Raw genomic sequence first — 19,310 nt, forward strand, 5'->3', positions numbered from 1 at the left:
TCACACCTCTGTCTATCTCCCTTGTACATGTGATTTGATCCCCTTCTCTGCAACTAACACAGTGTTTATATTAACTCCTTTCATTTTGAATATCCATTTCTTTGATTTTATAATATGATCTGTCTCCTTGTAGCTCCTCCTCATTTTGGAGACATAGGTGTATGCTGACCGTGGTCTATGCATGCAGTACCTTAATGCAGCTCATTAAATGCACATTACAAATATAACATAAATGTCTCATAACTCAAAAGAACAGTTACCTAAGACTCTTTCACCATGCTTACATATGCCACCACTGTTAATGCTTCCCCAGTCCTCAATGTGTTTCCCCAAACAAATTATTATTTATCGCTCCATCCCTTTTACCCCTTCACCTGACTACATTTGCTGACCTACCTCTAAACCTTAAATCCCTGCTTTTAACCCCTTTACCCCGAGGGTGGTTTGCATGTTAACGACCAAGCCACATTTTACAATTCTGACCACTGTCCCTTTATGGGGTAATAACTCTGGAACACTTTAATGGATCCCAGTGAGTTTTTTCATAACAATTGAAATTTGGTGAAAATTTTAAAAATTTAGCAATTTTCCAACTTTGAATTTTCATGCCCTTAAATTACAGAGATCTGTCACGCAAAATACTTAATAAGTAACATTTCCCACATGTCTAATTTACATCAACACAAGTTTTTTGTTAGGAAGTTATAAGGGTTAAAAGTTAAACAGCGATTTCTCATTTTTACAACACCATTTTTTTTAGGGACCACCTCACATTTGAAGTCACTTTGAGGGGTCTATATGATAGAAAATACCCAAAAGTAACACCATTCTGAAAACTGAATCCCTCAAAGTGCTCAAAACCACATGCAAGATGTTTATTAACCCTTGAGGTGCTTCACAGGAATTTTTGGAATCTTTAATAAAAAATTAGCATTTAACTTTTTTTCACAAAAAAATTAAATCAGACCAATTTTTATTTTATTTTACCAAAGGTAACAGTAGAAATTGGATGCCAAAAGTTGTTTTGCAACTTGTCCTGAGTATGCTGTTACCCAATATGTGCAGGTAAACTACTGTTTGGGCGCATGGCAGAGCTCGGAAGGGAAGAAGCGCCGTTTGACTTTTCAGTGCAAAATTGGCTGGAATTGAGATCGGACACCATGTCGTGTTTGGAGAGCCCCTGATGTGCCTAAACAGTGGAAACCCCCCACAAGTGACACCATTTTGGAAACTAAACCCCCCAAGGAACTTACTTAGATGTGTGGTGAGCACTTTGAACCCCCAAGTGCTTCACAGAAGTTTATAACGTAGAGCCGTAAAAATAAAAATCATAGTTTTTACTCAAAAGCAATATTTTTGCCCCCAATGTTTTTTTTTGCCAAGGGCAACAGGAGAAATTGGACTCTAAAAGTTATTGTGCAATTTGTCTTGAGTATGCTGATACCCCATATGTATGAGTAAACCATTGTTTAGGCGCATGGCAGAGCTCGGAAGAGAAGGAGTGCGGTTCTTCTTTTTCAACGCAAAATTGTCTGGAATTAAGGTCAGACGCCATGTCACGTTGGGAGAGCCCCTGATGTGACTAAACAGTAGAAACCCCCACAAGTGACACCATTTTGGAAACTAGACCCACAAGGAACTTATCTAGATGTGCGGTGAGCACTTTGAACCCCGAAGTGCTTCACAGAAGTTTGTAACGTAGAGCCGTAAAAATAAAAAATCATATTTTTTTCACAAAAATGATCTTTTCACCCCATATTTTTGATTTTCCCAAGGGTAACAGAAGAAATTGGACCCCAAAAGTTATTGTGCCATTTGTCCTGAGTAGCTGATACCCCATATGTGGGGGTAAACTGAACATGTGAACATGGCCTTAAGAGGATTAAAATTTTGATAGGAGTGCTTCTTTAAAAAAAAATCATACAAATTCATATCCCTTATGGGGGTCCTTTTAGTTTCCATTAGGGTGTCTGACAAACGATGGACACATTAATTGAAACCAAACAGCCTCCATTATAGGTAAGCTTTATTAGCTTACACGACCGTCCTTGGGTCTGACATTTAAAATATAGGAAGTCAGGGATGAATATCGCTATTTATCACCTGTATTGTGTAAATGGTCCATAAACAATGAATGATTCCACATCTAGCTTTGTAAACGCACTTTTTTTTTACTTTTGCAAGTATTTTTTGGTGAAAGAGGGGGTACTTTAGGGGTCCTTTTACCTTAGTCTCTGACTCATTCCTTTACTTGGGTGTTGAAGATTTACAGGGTTAGGGGTGGGGGGTGCCGTCAGCTTCATCTGCCTAAGGCACCAAAATACCTTCTCGGTCCTTCATACAGATATTATAAGCATTCTCCAGATTACATTTCCAGCTCTCTCACATTGAACTCTTTTCACTGTCACTGCGCCCTTCAAAGCTTTCAGTTTAAACCTATTTAGTTACCCTGGAAACAATATTTCTTTAACCCAACCTTTCCTTCTCAGCTTTTGTTAGTGACCAACACAGTACAACACTTCATTGCGGTAACTAACCTCCCCAGTGATACTGGGAACAGCTGCTTTTAATTTACAGCAGAAATTTCTGATTAAAAAGAAGAATATTCCTGCCGGTTTTCCAGACTGTAGCATTCACGCTTTGTGTGATCTTCACAGAACAAAGCACAGATTTCCTTCAACAAGAATGTAATTACACCGCTAATGATCTGCTTTAATCACAGGCCATATCATGTAAAAAGAGTAATAGGTATAATCTTAAAAACAATTGTGTCAGCATTTATGTTAGACATTTTCATAACTTTTCAGTATGCATTGCTTTATGTTATTATGACCATTGAACCAATCCAGTATTTTCAGCTTCGCAGTATCTCTGATATGCTGCAAATGTCATTACAGGGTCATTGTCATTTTATTAAGGGATGCCATATTATATATGTGAAGAAACCAGATTGTATCTTAATTTCCCAGAAAACCATGTTTTGCAAAAACATAAGAACTGGCTTTTTATCTGTATATTGGCTTGTAAATTTAAGTGTTTATGTCTGGTGGGTCAAGAAGACAGACTTGCCCACTGATATACTATCTAACATAAGGTACCGTTACACTAAACGACTTACCAACGATCACGACCAGCGATACGACCTGGCCGTGATTGTTGGTAAGTCGTTGTGAGGTCGCTGCGGAGCTGTCACACAGACAGCTCTCTTCAGCGACCAACGATCAGGGAAACGACTTCGGCATCGTTGAAACTGTCTTCAACGATGCCGAAGTCCCCCTGCAGCACCCGGGTAACCAGGGTAAACATCGGGTTACTAAGTGCAGGGCCGCGCTTAGTAACCCGATATTTACCCTGGTTACCATTGTAAAAGTAAAAAAAAAAAAAAATCATACTCACATTCTGATGTCTGTCACGTCCCCCGCCGGCGTCCACAGGGTTAAAACTGCTTTCGGCAAGAGCGCTGCTAATATGCACGCGCTGCTGCCGGGAGCTTCCATGCACTGAATGTGTCAGCGCCAGCAGTAACAGCGGTGACGTCACCGCTGTGCTCTGCTTTACGGCCGGTGCTGACACAGTGCAGGGAAGCTCTCGGCAGCAGCGCGTGCATATTAGCAGCGCTCTTGCCGAAAGCAGTTTTAACCCTGTGGACGCCGGGGGACGTGACAGACATCAGAATGTGAGTATGTACTGGTTTTTTTTTAACTTTTACAATGGTAACCAGGATAAATATCGGGTTACTAAGTGCGGCCCTGCGCTTAGTAACCCGATATTTACCCTGGTAACAAGTGGACACATCGCTGGATCGGCGTCACACACGCCGATCCAGCCATGACAGCGGGTGATCAGTGACCAAAAAAAGGTCCTGATCATTCCCATCGACCAACGATCTCCCAGCAGGGGCCTGATCGTTGGTCGCTGTCACACATAACGAGATCATTAGCGGGATCGTTGCTACGTCACCAAAAGCGTGACGTTGCAATGATATCGTTAACGATATCGTTATGTGTGACTCAGCCTATACTGTGTAAAGGTACCTTCACACTAAGCGACTTTACAACGATAATGATAGCGATCCGTGACGTTGCAGCGTCCTGGATAGCGATATCGTTGTGTTTGACATGCAGCAGCGATCTGGATCCTGCTGTGATATCGCTGGTCGTTGCTGAAAGTTCAGAACTTTATTTGGTCGTCAGATCGGCATGTATCGTCGTGTTTGACAGCAAAAGCAACGATGCCAGCGATGTTTTACAATGGTAACCAGGGTAAATATCGGGTTACTAAGCGTAGGGCCGCGCTTAGTAACCCGATATTTACCCTGGTTACCATTGTAAAAGTAAAAAAAAAAACAGTACATACTCACCTTCTGATGTCTGTCACGTCCCCCGGCGTCCGCGCTGCTGCTCAGAGCTCCCTGCACTGAATGTGTCAGTGCCGGCCGGAAAGCAAAGCACAGCAGTGACGTCACCGCTCTGCTGTTAGGGCCGGCGCTCACACAGTGCAGGGAAGCGGACGCCGGGGGACGCGAATGTAAGTATGTAGTGTTTGTTTTTTTACATTTAACACTGGTAACCAGGGTAAACATCGGGTTACTAAGCGCGGCCCTGCGCTTAGTAACACGATGTTTACCCTGGTTACCCGGGGACTTCGGCATCGTTGGTCGCTGGAGAGCTGTCTGTGTGACAGCTCTCCAGCGACCACACAGCGACAATGCAGCGATCGGCATCGTTGTCACTATCGCTGCAGCGTCGCTTAAGGCCCTGTCACACATAGCGAGATCGCTGCTGAGTCACAAGTTTTGTGACGCAACAGCGACCTCAGTAGTGATCTCGCTATGTGTGACACGTACCAGCGACCCGGCCCCTGCTGTGAGATCGCTGGTCGTGTCGGAATGGCCTGGGCCGTTTTTTGGTCGTTGAGGTCCCGCTGACATCGCTGAATCGGTGTGTGTGACACTGATCCAGCGATGTCTTCACTGGTAACCAGGGTAAACATCGGGTTACTAAGCGCAGGGCCGCGCTTAGTAACCCGATGTTTACCCTGGTTACCAGCGTAAATGTAAAAAAAGAAAAACAGTACATACTCACCATCTGATGTCCGTCAGGTCCCTTGCCGTCTGCTTCCCACACTGACTGAGCGCCGCAAAGTGAAAGTGAAAGTACAGCACAGCGGTGACGTCACCGCTGAGCTCTGCTCTCACTGTACGGCGGCACTCAGTCAGAGCAGGAAGCAGACGGCAAGGGACCTGACGGACATCAGATGGTGAGTATGTACTGTTTGTTTTTTTTGGTAACCAGGGTAAACATCGGGTTACTAAGCGCGGCCCTGCGCTTAGTAACCCGATGTTTACCCTGGTTACCCGGGTGCTGCAGGGGGACTTCGGCATCGTTGAAGACAGTTTCAACGATGCCGAAGTCGTTCCCCTGATCGTTGGTCGCTGGAGAGAGCTGTCTGTGTGACAGCTCCCCAGCGACCACACAGCGACTTACCAACGATCACGGCCAGGTCGTATCGCAGGTCGTGATCATTGGTAAATCGCTATGTGTGACGGGGCCTTTAGTGTGAAGGTACCTTAAGTCTGTAATAGTGACTGTACATTGAGTGGGTTAAGCTTTGTTTATTGATGTGTGCTTATATGCTAATATGCCATTCCGGTGTCTGTCCCCCGGCGTTCTGCTTCTCTGCATTGCGAGCGCCGGCCGGAAAACACAGCACAGCGGTGACGTCTGACGTCACCGCTGTGCTTTCCGGCTGGCGCAGACACAGTGGAGAGAAGCAGAACGCCGGGGGACAGACACCGGAATGTAAGTATGTACTGTTTGTTTTTTTTTACTTTTACGCTGGTAACCACGGTAAACATCGGGTTACTAAGCGCGGCCCTGCGCTTAGTAACCCGATGTTTACCCTGGTTACCCGGGGCCTTCGGCATCGTTGGTCGCTGGAGAGCTGACTGTGTGACAGCTCCCCAGCGACCACACAACCACTTACCAACGATCACGGCCAGGTCGTATCGCTGGTCGTGATCGTTGGTAAATCGTATAGTGTGACAGTACCCTAACACAGAGCTACCAGCCAGACATTCTGAAAACCACCCAACAGACAAGAGAAAGGACTGCAGCCAATTCATCATGGCACCATCACGAGGGACACTGATCTGGGATTCTATAGGATACAACCTAGGGGTTTTCGGCTCCGGTTGGAAGGGCACAGATCTGATCCAGTGACCATCTCTGCACCATGGATATGTTTGGAGAAAGCCAGGGTTGGGACCTGCTGGTCGCCTGGTTCCATGGAGATGGTCAGATAAGCCAGGTGGTGACTCTCATGTCAACTGGCTTTGGACCTTGTATGGACTCTATGGACAGTTCTTGGTCATCTCCCTATGCTTGTCGTTACCCCTTCTCTGTGCGTTCATCCACAGATGGAGTACTAGCGACCCTGGGAGCTCTGACATCATGTCAACTGGCTTTGGACCTTGTATGGACTCTATGGACAGTTCTTGATCATCTCCCTATGCTTGTCGTTACTCCTTCTCTGTGTGTTCATCCACAGATAGAGTAGTGACCCTGGGAGATCTGACATCATGTCAACTGGCTTTGGACCTTGTATGGACTCTATGGACAGTTCTTGGTCATCTCCCTATGCTTGTCGTTACCCCTTCTCTGTGCGTTCATCCACAGATGGAGTAGCGACCCTGGGAGCTCTGACATAACATCTACAATTGTCTCGATGAGTCAGTGGAAGGGTGAGGCCCTGTGGTGTCCACCATCTTGGGGTGGTTGGTGGGAGTGTTCTGTTTGCTATTGTGTGCTGTGGTTCAATAAAGTATTGCCACACTGTTTTACCTTAACCCTGTTCTGTCTGTGTAGTGTATTGCCCACTGGGAGATTGTTATGACCCCAATGGCGAGGGTCTCAGAGGAACGTGGAAGTCTGCAGAATACAAAAATCCAGCTCATAGGGCAGTGGTAACTGGGTTGACCATATATCTACTCCTAACGCCAACACTAGAAGTAGCCGGGGATCATTCCTACGTTGATTCTAGATGACACGCGCCAGCCGGAGAATCTAGCTACCCCTAGTAGAGGAAAACAAAGACCTTTCTTGCCTCCAGAGAAGGGGACCCCAAAGCTGGATAGAAGCCCCCCACAAATAATGACGGTGAGGTAAGAGGAAATGACAAACACAGAAATGAACAAGGTTTAGCACAGAGAGGCCCGCTTACTGATAGCAGAATAAAGAAAGGTAACTTATATGGTCAACAAAAACCCTATCAAAATCCACACTGGAAATTCAAGAACCCCCGAACCGTCTAACGGTCCGGGGGGAGAACACCAGCCCCCCTAGAGCTTCCAGCAAAGGTCAGGATATAGATTTGGAACAAGCTGGACAAAAATACAAAACCAAAACAAATAGCAAAAAGCAAAAGGCAGACTTAGCTGATATAACTGGAACCAGGATCAGTAGACAAGAGCACAGCAGACTAGCTCTGATAACTACGTTGCCAGGCATTGAACTGAAGGTCCAGGGAGCTTATATAGCAACACCCCTAACTAACGACCCAGGTGCGGATAAAAGGAATGACAGAAAAACCCGAGTCAAAAAACTAGTAACCACTAGAGGGAGCAAAAAGCAAATTCACAACAGTACCCCCCCCTTAGTGAGGGGTCACCGAACCCTCACCACGACCACCAGGGCGATCAGGATGAGCGGCATGAAAGGCACGAACTAAATCGGCCGCATGAACATCAGAGGCGACCACCCAGGAATTATCCTCCTGACCATAGCCCTTCCACTTGACCAGGTACTGAAGCCTCCGCCTGGAGAGGCGAGAATCCAAGATCTTCTCCACCACGTATTCCAACTCGCCCTCAACCAACACAGGAGCAGGAGGCTCAGCAGAAGGAACTACAGGCACAATGTACCGCCGCAACAAGGACCTATGAAATACATTGTGAATAGCAAACGACACAGGAAGATCCAGACGAAAAGATACAGGATTAAGGATTTCCAATATCTTGTAAGGCCCAATAAAACGAGGTTTAAATTTGGGAGAGGAGACCTTCATAGGAACAAAGCGGGAAGAAAGCCATACCAAATCCCCAACGCGTAGTCGGGGACCCACACCGCGGCGGCGGTTGGCAAAGCGCTGAGCCTTCTCCTGTGACAACTTCAAGTTGTCCACCACATGATTCCAGATCTGCTGCAACCTATCCACCACAGAATCCACCCCAGGACAGTCAGAAGGCTCCACATGACCCGAAGAAAAGCGAGGATGGAAACCAGAGTTGCAGAAAAAAGGCGAAACCAAGGTGGCGGAACTAGCCCGATTATTAAGGGCAAACTCAGCCAACGGCAAGAATGTCACCCAATCGTCCTGATCAGCAGAGACAAAACACCTCAAATAAGCCTCCAAAGTCTGATTGGTTCGCTCCGTCTGTCCATTAGTCTGAGGATGGAAAGCAGACGAAAACGACAAATCAATGCCCATCCTACTACAAAAGGATCGCCAGAACCTGGAAACGAACTGGGATCCTCTGTCTGACACAATATTCTCAGGGATGCCGTGCAAACGAACCACGTTCTGGAAAAACACAGGAACCAGATCGGAAGAGGAAGGCAGCTTAGGCAAAGGAACCAAATGGACCATCTTGGAGAAGCGATCACATATCACCCAGATAACGGACATGCCCTGAGATAGCGGAAGATCAGAAATGAAATCCATGGAGATATGTGTCCAAGGTCTCTTCGGGACAGGCAAGGGCAAGAGCAAACCGCTGGCACGAGAACAGCAAGGCTTAGCTCGAGCACAAGTCCCACAGGACTGCACAAATGACCGCACATCTCTTGACAAGGAAGGCCACCAAAAGGACCTGGCCACCAGATCTCTGGTGCCAAAAATTCCCGGGTGACCTGCCAACACCGAGGAATGAACCTCGGAAATGACTCTGCTGGTCCACTTATCCGGGACAAACAGTCTGTCAGATGGACAAGACTCAGGCCTATCAGCCTGAAATCTCTGCAACACACGTCGCAGATCCGGAGAAATAGCTGACAAGATAACTCCATCTTTAAGAATACCAACAGGATCAGCGACTCCAGGAGCATCAGGCACAAAGCTCCTAGAAAGAGCATCGGCCTTCACATTCTTTGAACCTGGTAAATACGAGACAACAAAATCAAAGCGGGAGAAAAACAATGACCAGCGGGCCTGTCTCGGATTAAGGCGTTTAGCAGACTCGAGATACATCAGATTTTTGTGATCAGTCAAGACCACCACACGATGCTTAGCACCCTCGAGCCAATGACGCCACTCCTCAAATGCCCATTTCATGGCCAACAACTCCCGATTGCCCACATCATAATTTCGCTCGGCAGGCGAAAACTTCCTAGAGAAAAAGGCACAAGGTTTCATAACAGAGCAACCAGGGCCTCTCTGCGACAAAACGGCCCCTGCCCCAATCTCCGAAGCATCCACCTCAACCTGAAAGGGAAGTGAGACGTCAGGCTGGCACAAAACAGGCGCCGAAGTAAACCGGCGTTTCAACTCCTGGAAAGCCTCCACGGCAGCAGGAGCCCAGTTAGCTACATCGGAGCCCTTCTTGGTCATATCCGTCAAAGGTTTCACAATGCTAGAAAAATTAGCGATAAAACGACGGTAGAAGTTAGCGAAGCCCAAGAACTTCTGAAGACTCTTAACTGACGAGGGCTGAGTCCAATCAAGAATAGCTCGGACCTTGACTGGGTCCATCTCCACAGCAGAAGGGGAAAAAATGAACCCCAAAAAGGGAACCTTCTGTACACCAAAGAGACACTTTGAGCCCTTGACAAACAAAGAATTTTCACGCAAAATTTTAAAGACCAACCTGACCTGCTCCACATGCGAATCCCAATTATCAGAAAAAACCAAAATATCATCCAGATAAACAATCAAAAATTTATCCAGATACTTCCGGAAAATGTCATGCATAAAGGACTGAAAAACTGAAGGCGCATTGGAGAGCCCAAAAGGCATCACCAAGTACTCAAAATGACCTTCGGGCGTATTGAATGCGGTTTTCCATTCATCACCTTGCTTAATGCGCACAAGGTTGTACGCACCACGAAGGTCTATCTTGGTGAACCACTTGGCACCCTTAATCCGGGCAAACAAGTCAGACAACAGCGGTAAAGGATACTGAAATTTGACAGTGATCTTATTTAAAAGCCGATAATCAATACAAGGTCTCAAAGATCCGTCTTTTTTTGCCACAAAAAAGAATCCCGCACCAAGAGGGGAAGAAGACGGACGAATATGTCCTTTCTCCAGAGACTCCTTGATATATGAACGCATAGCGGTATGTTCAGGTACCGACAGATTAAACAGTCTTCCCTTAGGAAATTTACTGCCTGGGATCAAATCTATAGCACAGTCACAGTCCCTATGAGGAGGCAGTGCACTGGACTCAGACTCACTGAAGACATCCTGATAATCAGACAAATACTCCGGAACTTCCGAAGGCATAGAAGAAGCAATAGACACAGGCAGGGAATCCCCATGAATACCACGACAGCCCCAACTTGAGACTGACATAGCCTTCCAGTCCAGGACTGGATTATGGGTCTGTAACCATGGCAGCCCTAAAACAACCAAATCATGCATTTTATGTAAAACCAGGAAACGTATCACCTCGCGGTGTTCAGGAGTCATGCACATGGTAACCTGTGTCCAATACTGCGGTTTATTTGCTGCCAATGGTGTAGCATCAATACCCCTAAGAGGAATAGGATTTTCTAATGGTTCAAGAGTAAAACCACAGCGCTTAGCAAATGAGAGATCCATGAGACTCAGGGCAGCACCTGAATCTACAAACGCCATGACAGGATAAGATGACAGTGAGCAAATCAAAGTTACAGACAGAATAAATTTAGGTTGCAAATTACCAACGGTGACAGGACTAACAACCTTAGCTATACGTTTAGAGCATGCTGAGATAACATGTGTAGAATCACCACAGTAGTAGCACAAGCCATTCCGGCGTCTATGAATTTTCCGCTCATTTCTAGTCAGGATTCTATCACATTGCATTAAATCAGGTGTCTGTTCAGACAACACCATGAGGGAATTTGCGGTTTTTCTATCACATTGCACCGAATTAGGTGTCTGTTCAGACAACACCATGAGGGAATTTGCGGTTTTGCGCTCCCGCAACCGCCGGTCAATTTGAATAGCCAGTGCCATAGTGTCATTCAGACCTGTGGGAATGGGAAAACCCACCATAACATTCTTAATGGCTTCAGAAAGGCCATTTCTAAAATTAGCGGCCAGTGCACACTCGTTCCAATGTGTCAGCACGGACCATTTCCGAAATTTTTGGCAATACACTTCAGCCTCGTCCTGCCCCTGAGACATAGCCAGCAAGGCCTTTTCTGCCTGAATCTCAAGATTGGGTTCCTCATAAAGTAAACCGAGCGCCAGAAAAAACGCATCAAGATCAGCCAATGCCGGATCTCCTGGCGCCAGCGAAAAAGCCCAATCCTGAGGGTCGCCCCGTAAGAACGAAATCACAATTTTTACTTGCTGAGCAGAATCTCCAGATGAACAGGGTCTCAGGGACAAAAACAATTTACAATTATTCACGAAATTCCTAAACTTAAACCTGTCTCCGGAAAACAGTTCAGGAATCGGTATTTTAGGTTCTGACCTAGGATTTCTGATAACATAGTCTTGTATGCCCTGCACACGAGTAGCCAGCTGGTCCACACTTGTAATCAAGGTCTGGACATTCATGTCTGCAGCAAGCATAGCCACTCTGAGGTAAAGGGGAAGAAGAGAAAAAAAAAAAAAAACTCAGAATCTTCTTTCTTATAATCCCTCTTCTGCAATGCATTAAACATTTAATACTGGGCCTGGCAAACTGTTATGACCCCAATGGCGAGGGTCTCAGAGGAACGTGGAAGTCTGCAGAATACAAAAATCCAGCTCATAGGGCAGTGGTAACTGGGTTGACCATATATCTACTCCTAACGCCAACACTAGAAGTAGCCGGGGATCATTCCTACGTTGATTCTAGATGACACGCGCCAGCCGGAGAATCTAGCTACCCCTAGTAGAGGAAAACAAAGACCTTTCTTGCCTCCAGAGAAGGGGACCCCAAAGCTGGATAGAAGCCCCCCACAAATAATGACGGTGAGGTAAGAGGAAATGACAAACACAGAAATGAACAAGGTTTAGCACAGAGAGGCCCGCTTACTGATAGCAGAATAAAGAAAGGTAACTTATATGGTCAACAAAAACCCTATCAAAATCCACACTGGAAATTCAAGAACCCCCGAACCGTCTAACGGTCCGGGGGGAGAACACCAGCCCCCCTAGAGCTTCCAGCAAAGGTCAGGATATAGATTTGGAACAAGCTGGACAAAAATACAAAACCAAAACAAATAGCAAAAAGCAAAAGGCAGACTTAGCTGATATAACTGGAACCAGGATCAGTAGACAAGAGCACAGCAGACTAGCTCTGATAACTACGTTGCCAGGCATTGAACTGAAGGTCCAGGGAGCTTATATAGCAACACCCCTAACTAACGACCCAGGTGCGGATAAAAGGAATGACAGAAAAACCCGAGTCAAAAAACTAGTAACCACTAGAGGGAGCAAAAAGCAAATTCACAACAGAGATAGAGCGGGCGCTCACTGGTATGAGCCGTGGTCCATGCAGTCTTGCTAAAGACAGCCGGGCCAGCGGACCAGAGCACCCACTGACCCCGTTTCTCCACAATATATAACATTGCTATCGCTTTATGATCAGCCAGGGTCCATTTTCTGGGAACTTACCATGTTGACAATGAAGAAACCCTAAGGCCAAACAAGTCTCTTCTGCTTGTTGCCTGTCCTTAGCCGTGGTTTCCTAGCAGCTATTTTACCATGAAGGCCTGCTGCACAAAGTCTCCTCTTAACAGTTGTTGCAGAGATGTGTCTGCTGCTAGAACTCTGTGTGGTATTGACCTGGTCTCTAATCTGAGCTGCTGTTAACCTGCGATTTCTGAGGCTGGTGCCTCCTATAAATTTATCCTCAGAAGCAGAGGTGACTCTTGGTCTTCCTTTACTGGGGCGGTCCTCATGTGAGCCAGTTTCTTTGTAGCGCTTGATGATTTTTGCCACTGCACTTGGGGACACTTTCAAAGTTTTCTCAATTTTTCAGACTGGCTGAACTTAATTTCTTAAAGTAATGATGGCCACTCAGTTGCTTTTTTATTGCCATAATACAAATTCTAACAGTCTATTCAGTAGGACTATCAGCTGTGTATCCACCAGACTTCTGCTCAACACAACTGATGGTCCCAACCCCATTTATATGGCAAGAAATCCCACTTATTAAACCTGACAGGGCACACCTGTGAAGTGAAATCCATTTCCTGTGACTACCTCTTGAAGCTCATCAAGAGAATGCCCAGAGTGTGCAAAGCAGTCATCAAAGCAAAAGGTGGCTACTTTGAAGAACCTAGAATATAAGACATTTTCAGTTGTTTCACACATTTTTGTTAAGTATATAAGTCCACATGTGTTAATGCATAGTTTTGATGCCTTCAGTGTGAATTTACAATTTTCATAGTCATGAAAATACAGAAAAATCTTGAAATGAGAAGGTGTGTCCAAACTTTTGGTCTGTACTGTATATATATATTTATATTTCATACAGAGCTAGATAGCAGAAAAGCCGGTAATGCAATTGCCGACTTTTGCTATCTCCTTATCAAATCCAACAGGATATGAGACATGGTTTACATACAGTAAACCATTTCATAACTGTTATATTTTTACATATTCCTCACTAATAATGCTAGTAGTGTGTGTACCGGCATGATGGGAGGGTCTGAGAAAATTGTCCAAGAACTTTGCCATTGTTCCCCTACCTGAGCTGGATTGTACTTCTGTCTCTCTCACTTGGACTCCTTGGTTGTACAACAAACTCTGACGTCTTCTGGCAGCATTCTCAGATGGGAATTTTTTTAGTAATTCCACTACAAGGGCCCTCTGGTACTGTAACATTTTAATACACCTGTCTGCCTCTGGAAGAAGAGATTGAAAGTTCTCCTTGTAGCGTGGGTCTAGAAGTGTCACCAACCAGTAATGAGTGTCAACGAAAATTTTAATAATGCGAGGGTCACGGGAAATGCAGTGCAACATAAAGTCAGCCATGCGTGCCAGACTGCTAACAGGCAAGACTTCCGTGTCCTCACAAAAATCTTGTGACTTTTTTATTATTATTATTATTATTATTATTATTATGTATTTATATAGCTCCATTGATTCCATGGTGCTGTACATGAGGTGGGGCTATATACAAATTACAGATATTACTTACAGTAAGCAAACTAACAATTACAGACTGATACAGAGGGGCGAGGACCCTGCCCTAGCGGGCTTACATTCTACAGGTTGGTGAGGAAGGAGACAATAGGTTGGAGGAGCTCCAGGTGAGGCTGTAGCTCCAGTAGTGGTAAGTAGAGTTGAGCGACTTTTACTTTATTAGGATCGAGTCGGGTTTCTCGAAACCCGACTTTGTCAAAAGTCGAGTCGAGTGAAATCGGCCAATTATCGTGCAAAGTGGGGATCGACCGAAACATGAAACCCAATGCAAGTCAATGTGGAAGCAAAGTCAGCAGTGAGTGGAGGACAGGAAAACACCTACAGTGCCCATTTTAATGTCAAAAACATCATTTTGTGTCACTTAAGCTTGTGAATCTTAATTTACCTTATAATAATAGTTAGGCATTGAAAATTGGGGGTCATTTGGCTAAAGTTGTGGGGGGGGTAGGGCTGGCTCAAGTTTTTCGTGGGCCCAGGAAACTCAGGACTACGTCACGGCGGTGGAGCAGGGAGAGGTCAGTATTTCAACTTTGCAAATGCTGTGATCCTGAGCAAGCAGGGGGGGCCCACTCGTTCGCATTGGCACTGGCACAGGGCCCCTCAAAGTACGGCATTGTGTTTGACGGCGGGGGTGCTTCCCACCGGCAGAGACACTTTTGCGTACTATGAGGGGCCCTGTGACAGTGACGTCGCCAACGAGTATGCCCTCCCTACCTGATGAAGGAACCTGCACTTTCATCTGCGCCTTCCTCTTTGTCCACGTGTAAGGTGGTATAGTATGCGGGAAGGGGAACCTGACTTTCAGCAGGGTCAGATTCTGGCTGTGTAGAGTGCAAGGGGAATGTAGTGGTCTGGGTCAATGTACCAGCAGACTCATGTAGCACTGGCTGGGCAATGGGCAGGATGAGGAGGAAATACAGATATAGGCCAAAATAATAAAGTGGGCTAAATGCAGTTCAAAATTGGTAACAGGATTAACCAGGCGGCATTGCTTTGCTCAGTGGAGGACAACTGTAATGAGAGGCAGACACAGTTAGTAGGGCCAAATAATAAAGTGGGCCAAATAAAGTTCAAAATTGGTAACAGGAGTAAACAGGCGGCACTGCTTTGTTCAGTGGTGGAGAATACCAAGGAGCGGCAGACACCGTTAGTAGGCCCAACCAAACTAGTATCCCAAAAGCAGTTTCATATTAAAAATATAGGCCGAAAGCCTGAAGATTGAAGCTCAGCTTTGTTAAGTGGAGGACAACACCAAGGAGCGGCAGACACCGTTAGTAGGCCCAACCAAACTAGTATCCCAAATGCAGTTACATATTAAACATATAGGCCGAAAGCCTGAAGATTGAAGCACAGGAGAAAAAACCAGGAGAACACCAAGGAGCGGCAGACACCGTTAGTAGGGCCCAACAAAACTAGTCGGCCAAATGCAGTTTAAAATTTGTAAATATAGGCCGAAAGCCTGAAGATTGAAGCTCAGCTTTGTTCAGTGGAGGAGAAAAGCAAGGAGCGGCAGACACCGTTAGTAGGCCCAACCAAACTAGTATCCCAAATGCAGTTTCATATTTAAAATATAGGCCGAAAGCCTGAAGATTGAAGCTCAGGAAAAAAAAACAGGAGAACACCAAGGAGCGGCAGACACCGTTAGTAGGCCCCAACCAAACTAGTAGGCCCAATGCAGTTTTCAAATTCCTATAGGCTGAAAACCTGACAATTGAAGCTCAGCTTTTTTCAGAGGAGGACAGCTGTATTGAGTGGCGCAGACAGACATAGGTAGTAGGCCTTAAACAAAAAAGTTGGCTCAATGCAGTTTAAAAAAGGTTACAAGTGTACACAGGCAGCATTGGTGTGGTCAGCGGAGGACAATTGGAAAGAGTGGCGCAGACTTACTAGGCCTAAAATAAAAAAGTAGGCTCTATGCAGGTTTAAATAGGTTACAGGGTTACACAGGCAGCATTGGTGTGGTCAGCGGAGGACGATTGCAAGGAGGGACCGCAGACAGACTTACTAGGCCTAAAATAAAAAAGTAGGCTCTATGCAGGTTTAAATAGGTTACAGGGTTACACAGGCAGCATTGGTGTGGTCAGCAGAGGACGATTGCAAGGAGGGACCGCAGACAGACTTACTAGGCCTAAAATAAAAAAGTAGGCTTTATGCAGGATTAAATAGGTTACAGGGTTACACAGGCAGCATTGGTGTGGTCAGCGGAGGACGATTGCAAGGAGGGACCGCAGACAGACTTACTAGGCCTAAAATAAAAAAGTAGGCTCTATGCAGGTTTAAATAGGTTACAGGGTTACACAGGCAGCATTGGTGTGGTCAGCGGAGGACGATTGCAAGGAGGGACCGCAGACAGACTTACTAGGCCTAAAATAAAAAAGTAGGCTCTATGCAGGTTTAAATAGATTACAGAGTTACATAGCAGCATTGGTGTGGTCAGCGGAGGACGATTGCAAGGAGGGACCGCAGACAGACTTATTAGGCCTAAAACAAAAAAGTAGGCTCTATGCAGGTTTAAATAGGTTACAGGGTTACACAGGCAGCATTGGTGTGGTCAGCGGAGGATGATTGCACCGTGGGGCAGACACAGTTAGTAGGGCCAAAAAAGTAAAATGTAAAATGCAGTTAAAAATAGGTTACAGGAGTACGCAGGCGGCCTAGCTTTGTTCAGTGGAGGACAACTGTAAGGAGTGTCTGACACACTTAGTAGGCCAAAATAATAAAGTGAGGTTAATGTCTGGCCAAAAAAAGAATTTCACAAATAAACAGGTGGCATATCTAGGTACAGGGGTGGGCTCCTCTGCTGACTTGCAGACAGTGGTAGTTGGCACAAAGTATTAACTGGTGTAAATGTAGGACAGGGCCCCTGAATATTTTTAATAGCAACAATCATGTCAACAAATTGGTATTGGCAGTGCCATTGAAGGATTTAACAGCACAGACTAAACAGTGGTGGAGCAGTGAGAGGTAATTTTGCAAGTGGTAGAGCACTGTTTGAGCTGGGGGGGGACACTCTCTCGTGGGCGGCGGTACTGGCCCAGGGCCCCTCATGTTACGACGGTGTGTCTGACGTTGGGTGTGCACCACCACTGCCAGAGACACTTCATTGTACTATGAGGGACCCTGTGCCAATGCCATCGACTAAAAGTGGGCACACCCACCTGTTCAGACAAACGACACTCGCACGGGCGCTTGCGCCAAGTGGTGACCACGGCCCTGTGGGGGGAGTCAGCCCATTTAGGGAGGTGTAAAAATGGCCTATGGTGGACATACAGCAGCTGCAAATGGAGAAATTGGAGCAGTCAGTAAGACGAGTCCAAAAGCAAGACCTTTTTACAGGAAAGCTAGGTGTCAGCAGGGAAAGGTGGGGCAAAATAATTAGAAATCCATGATTGGTTCATTTTAATGAAGGTTAGATCATCAACATTTTGGGTAGCCAGACGAGTCCTTTTTTCGGTCAGTATTGAACCAGCAGCACTGAATACTCTTTCTGATAGCACACTAGCAGCTGGGCAAGCAAGCTCCTGTAATGCATATTCTGCCAATTCAGGCCAGGTGTCTATTTTAGATGCCCAGTATTCAAATAGGAATGACGTGTGAGGGAGAACATCGATAAGGGAGGAAAAATAGTTCATACCCATACTGGACAAATGTTGTCTCCTGTCACTTTGAATTGATGCTGCAGTACCTGTCGTGTCTGCGGTCATTGCAAAATCACTCCACAACCTGGTCATAAAACCCCTCTGTCCAATGCCACTTCTGATTTGTGCAGCTCTAACACCTCTGCCATGTTGCCCCCTGCAGCTCGTGTGAGAACCATCACCGCCGCTGTGTGCTGGGAATGCCTGAACCAAACGGTCTACAAGAGATGCTTGTTTGGTAGCCAATATTTGCTCAAGGTTCTCATGTGGCATGATATTTTGCAATTTCCCTTTATAGCGTGGATCCAGGAGGCAGGCCAACCAGTAATCGTCATCGATCATCATTTTGATAATGCGGGTGTCCCTTTTTAGGATACGCAAGGCATAATCCGCCATGTGGGCCAATGTTCCAGGTGTCAATTCACTGCTTGTGCTGGGTTGAGGAGCACTTTCTGGCAAATCAACATCACTTGTCTCCCTCAAAAAAACTGTACCTGACCTTGCAATGCCACCAGTTTCTATTGCCCCCTGAGAAGCTTCCTCCCATAAATATTCATCCCCATCATCCTCCTCGTCCTCCTCTTCGTCCGCCACCTCGTCCAGGAGACTTCCCTGAGCAGACAATGGCTGACTGTCATCAAGGCTTCCCTCGTCCTCGGCTGCAGATGCCTGCTCCTTTATGTGCGTCAAACTTTGCATCAGCAGATGCATTAGGGGGATGCTCATGCTTATGATGGCGTCGTCTGCACTAACCAGGCATGTGCATTCCTCAAAACACTGAAGGACTTGACAGAGGTCTTGTATCTTCGACCACTGCACACCTGACAACTCCATGTCTGCCATCCAACTGCCTGCCCGTGTATGGGTATCCTCCCACAAATACATAACAGCACGCCTCTGTTCGCACAGTCTCTGAAGCATGTGCAGTGTGGAGTTCCACCTTGTTGCAACATCGATTATTAGGCGGTGCTGGGGAAGCTTCAAAGATCGCTGATGGTTCTGCATACGGCTGGAGAGTACGGGCAAACGGCGGATATGCGAGCAAAGTCTTCGCACCTTCAGGAGCAGGGCGGATAACCCCGGATAACTTTTCAGGAAGCACTGCACCACCAGGTTCAAGGTGTGAGCCAGGCAAGGAATGTGTTTCAGTTGTGAAAGGGCTATGGCAGCCATAAAATTCCTTCCGTTATCACTGACTACCTTGCCTGCCTCAAGATGTACACTGCCCAGCTATGACTGAGTTTCTTGCTGCAAGAACTCGGACAGAACTTCCGCGGTGTGTCTGTTGTCGCCCAAACACTTCATTTCCAACACAGCCTGCTGACA

This window comes from Ranitomeya variabilis, chromosome 1 (genome assembly GCF_051348905.1).
Source record: "Ranitomeya variabilis isolate aRanVar5 chromosome 1, aRanVar5.hap1, whole genome shotgun sequence".
Taxonomy (NCBI): domain Eukaryota; kingdom Metazoa; phylum Chordata; class Amphibia; order Anura; family Dendrobatidae; genus Ranitomeya; species Ranitomeya variabilis.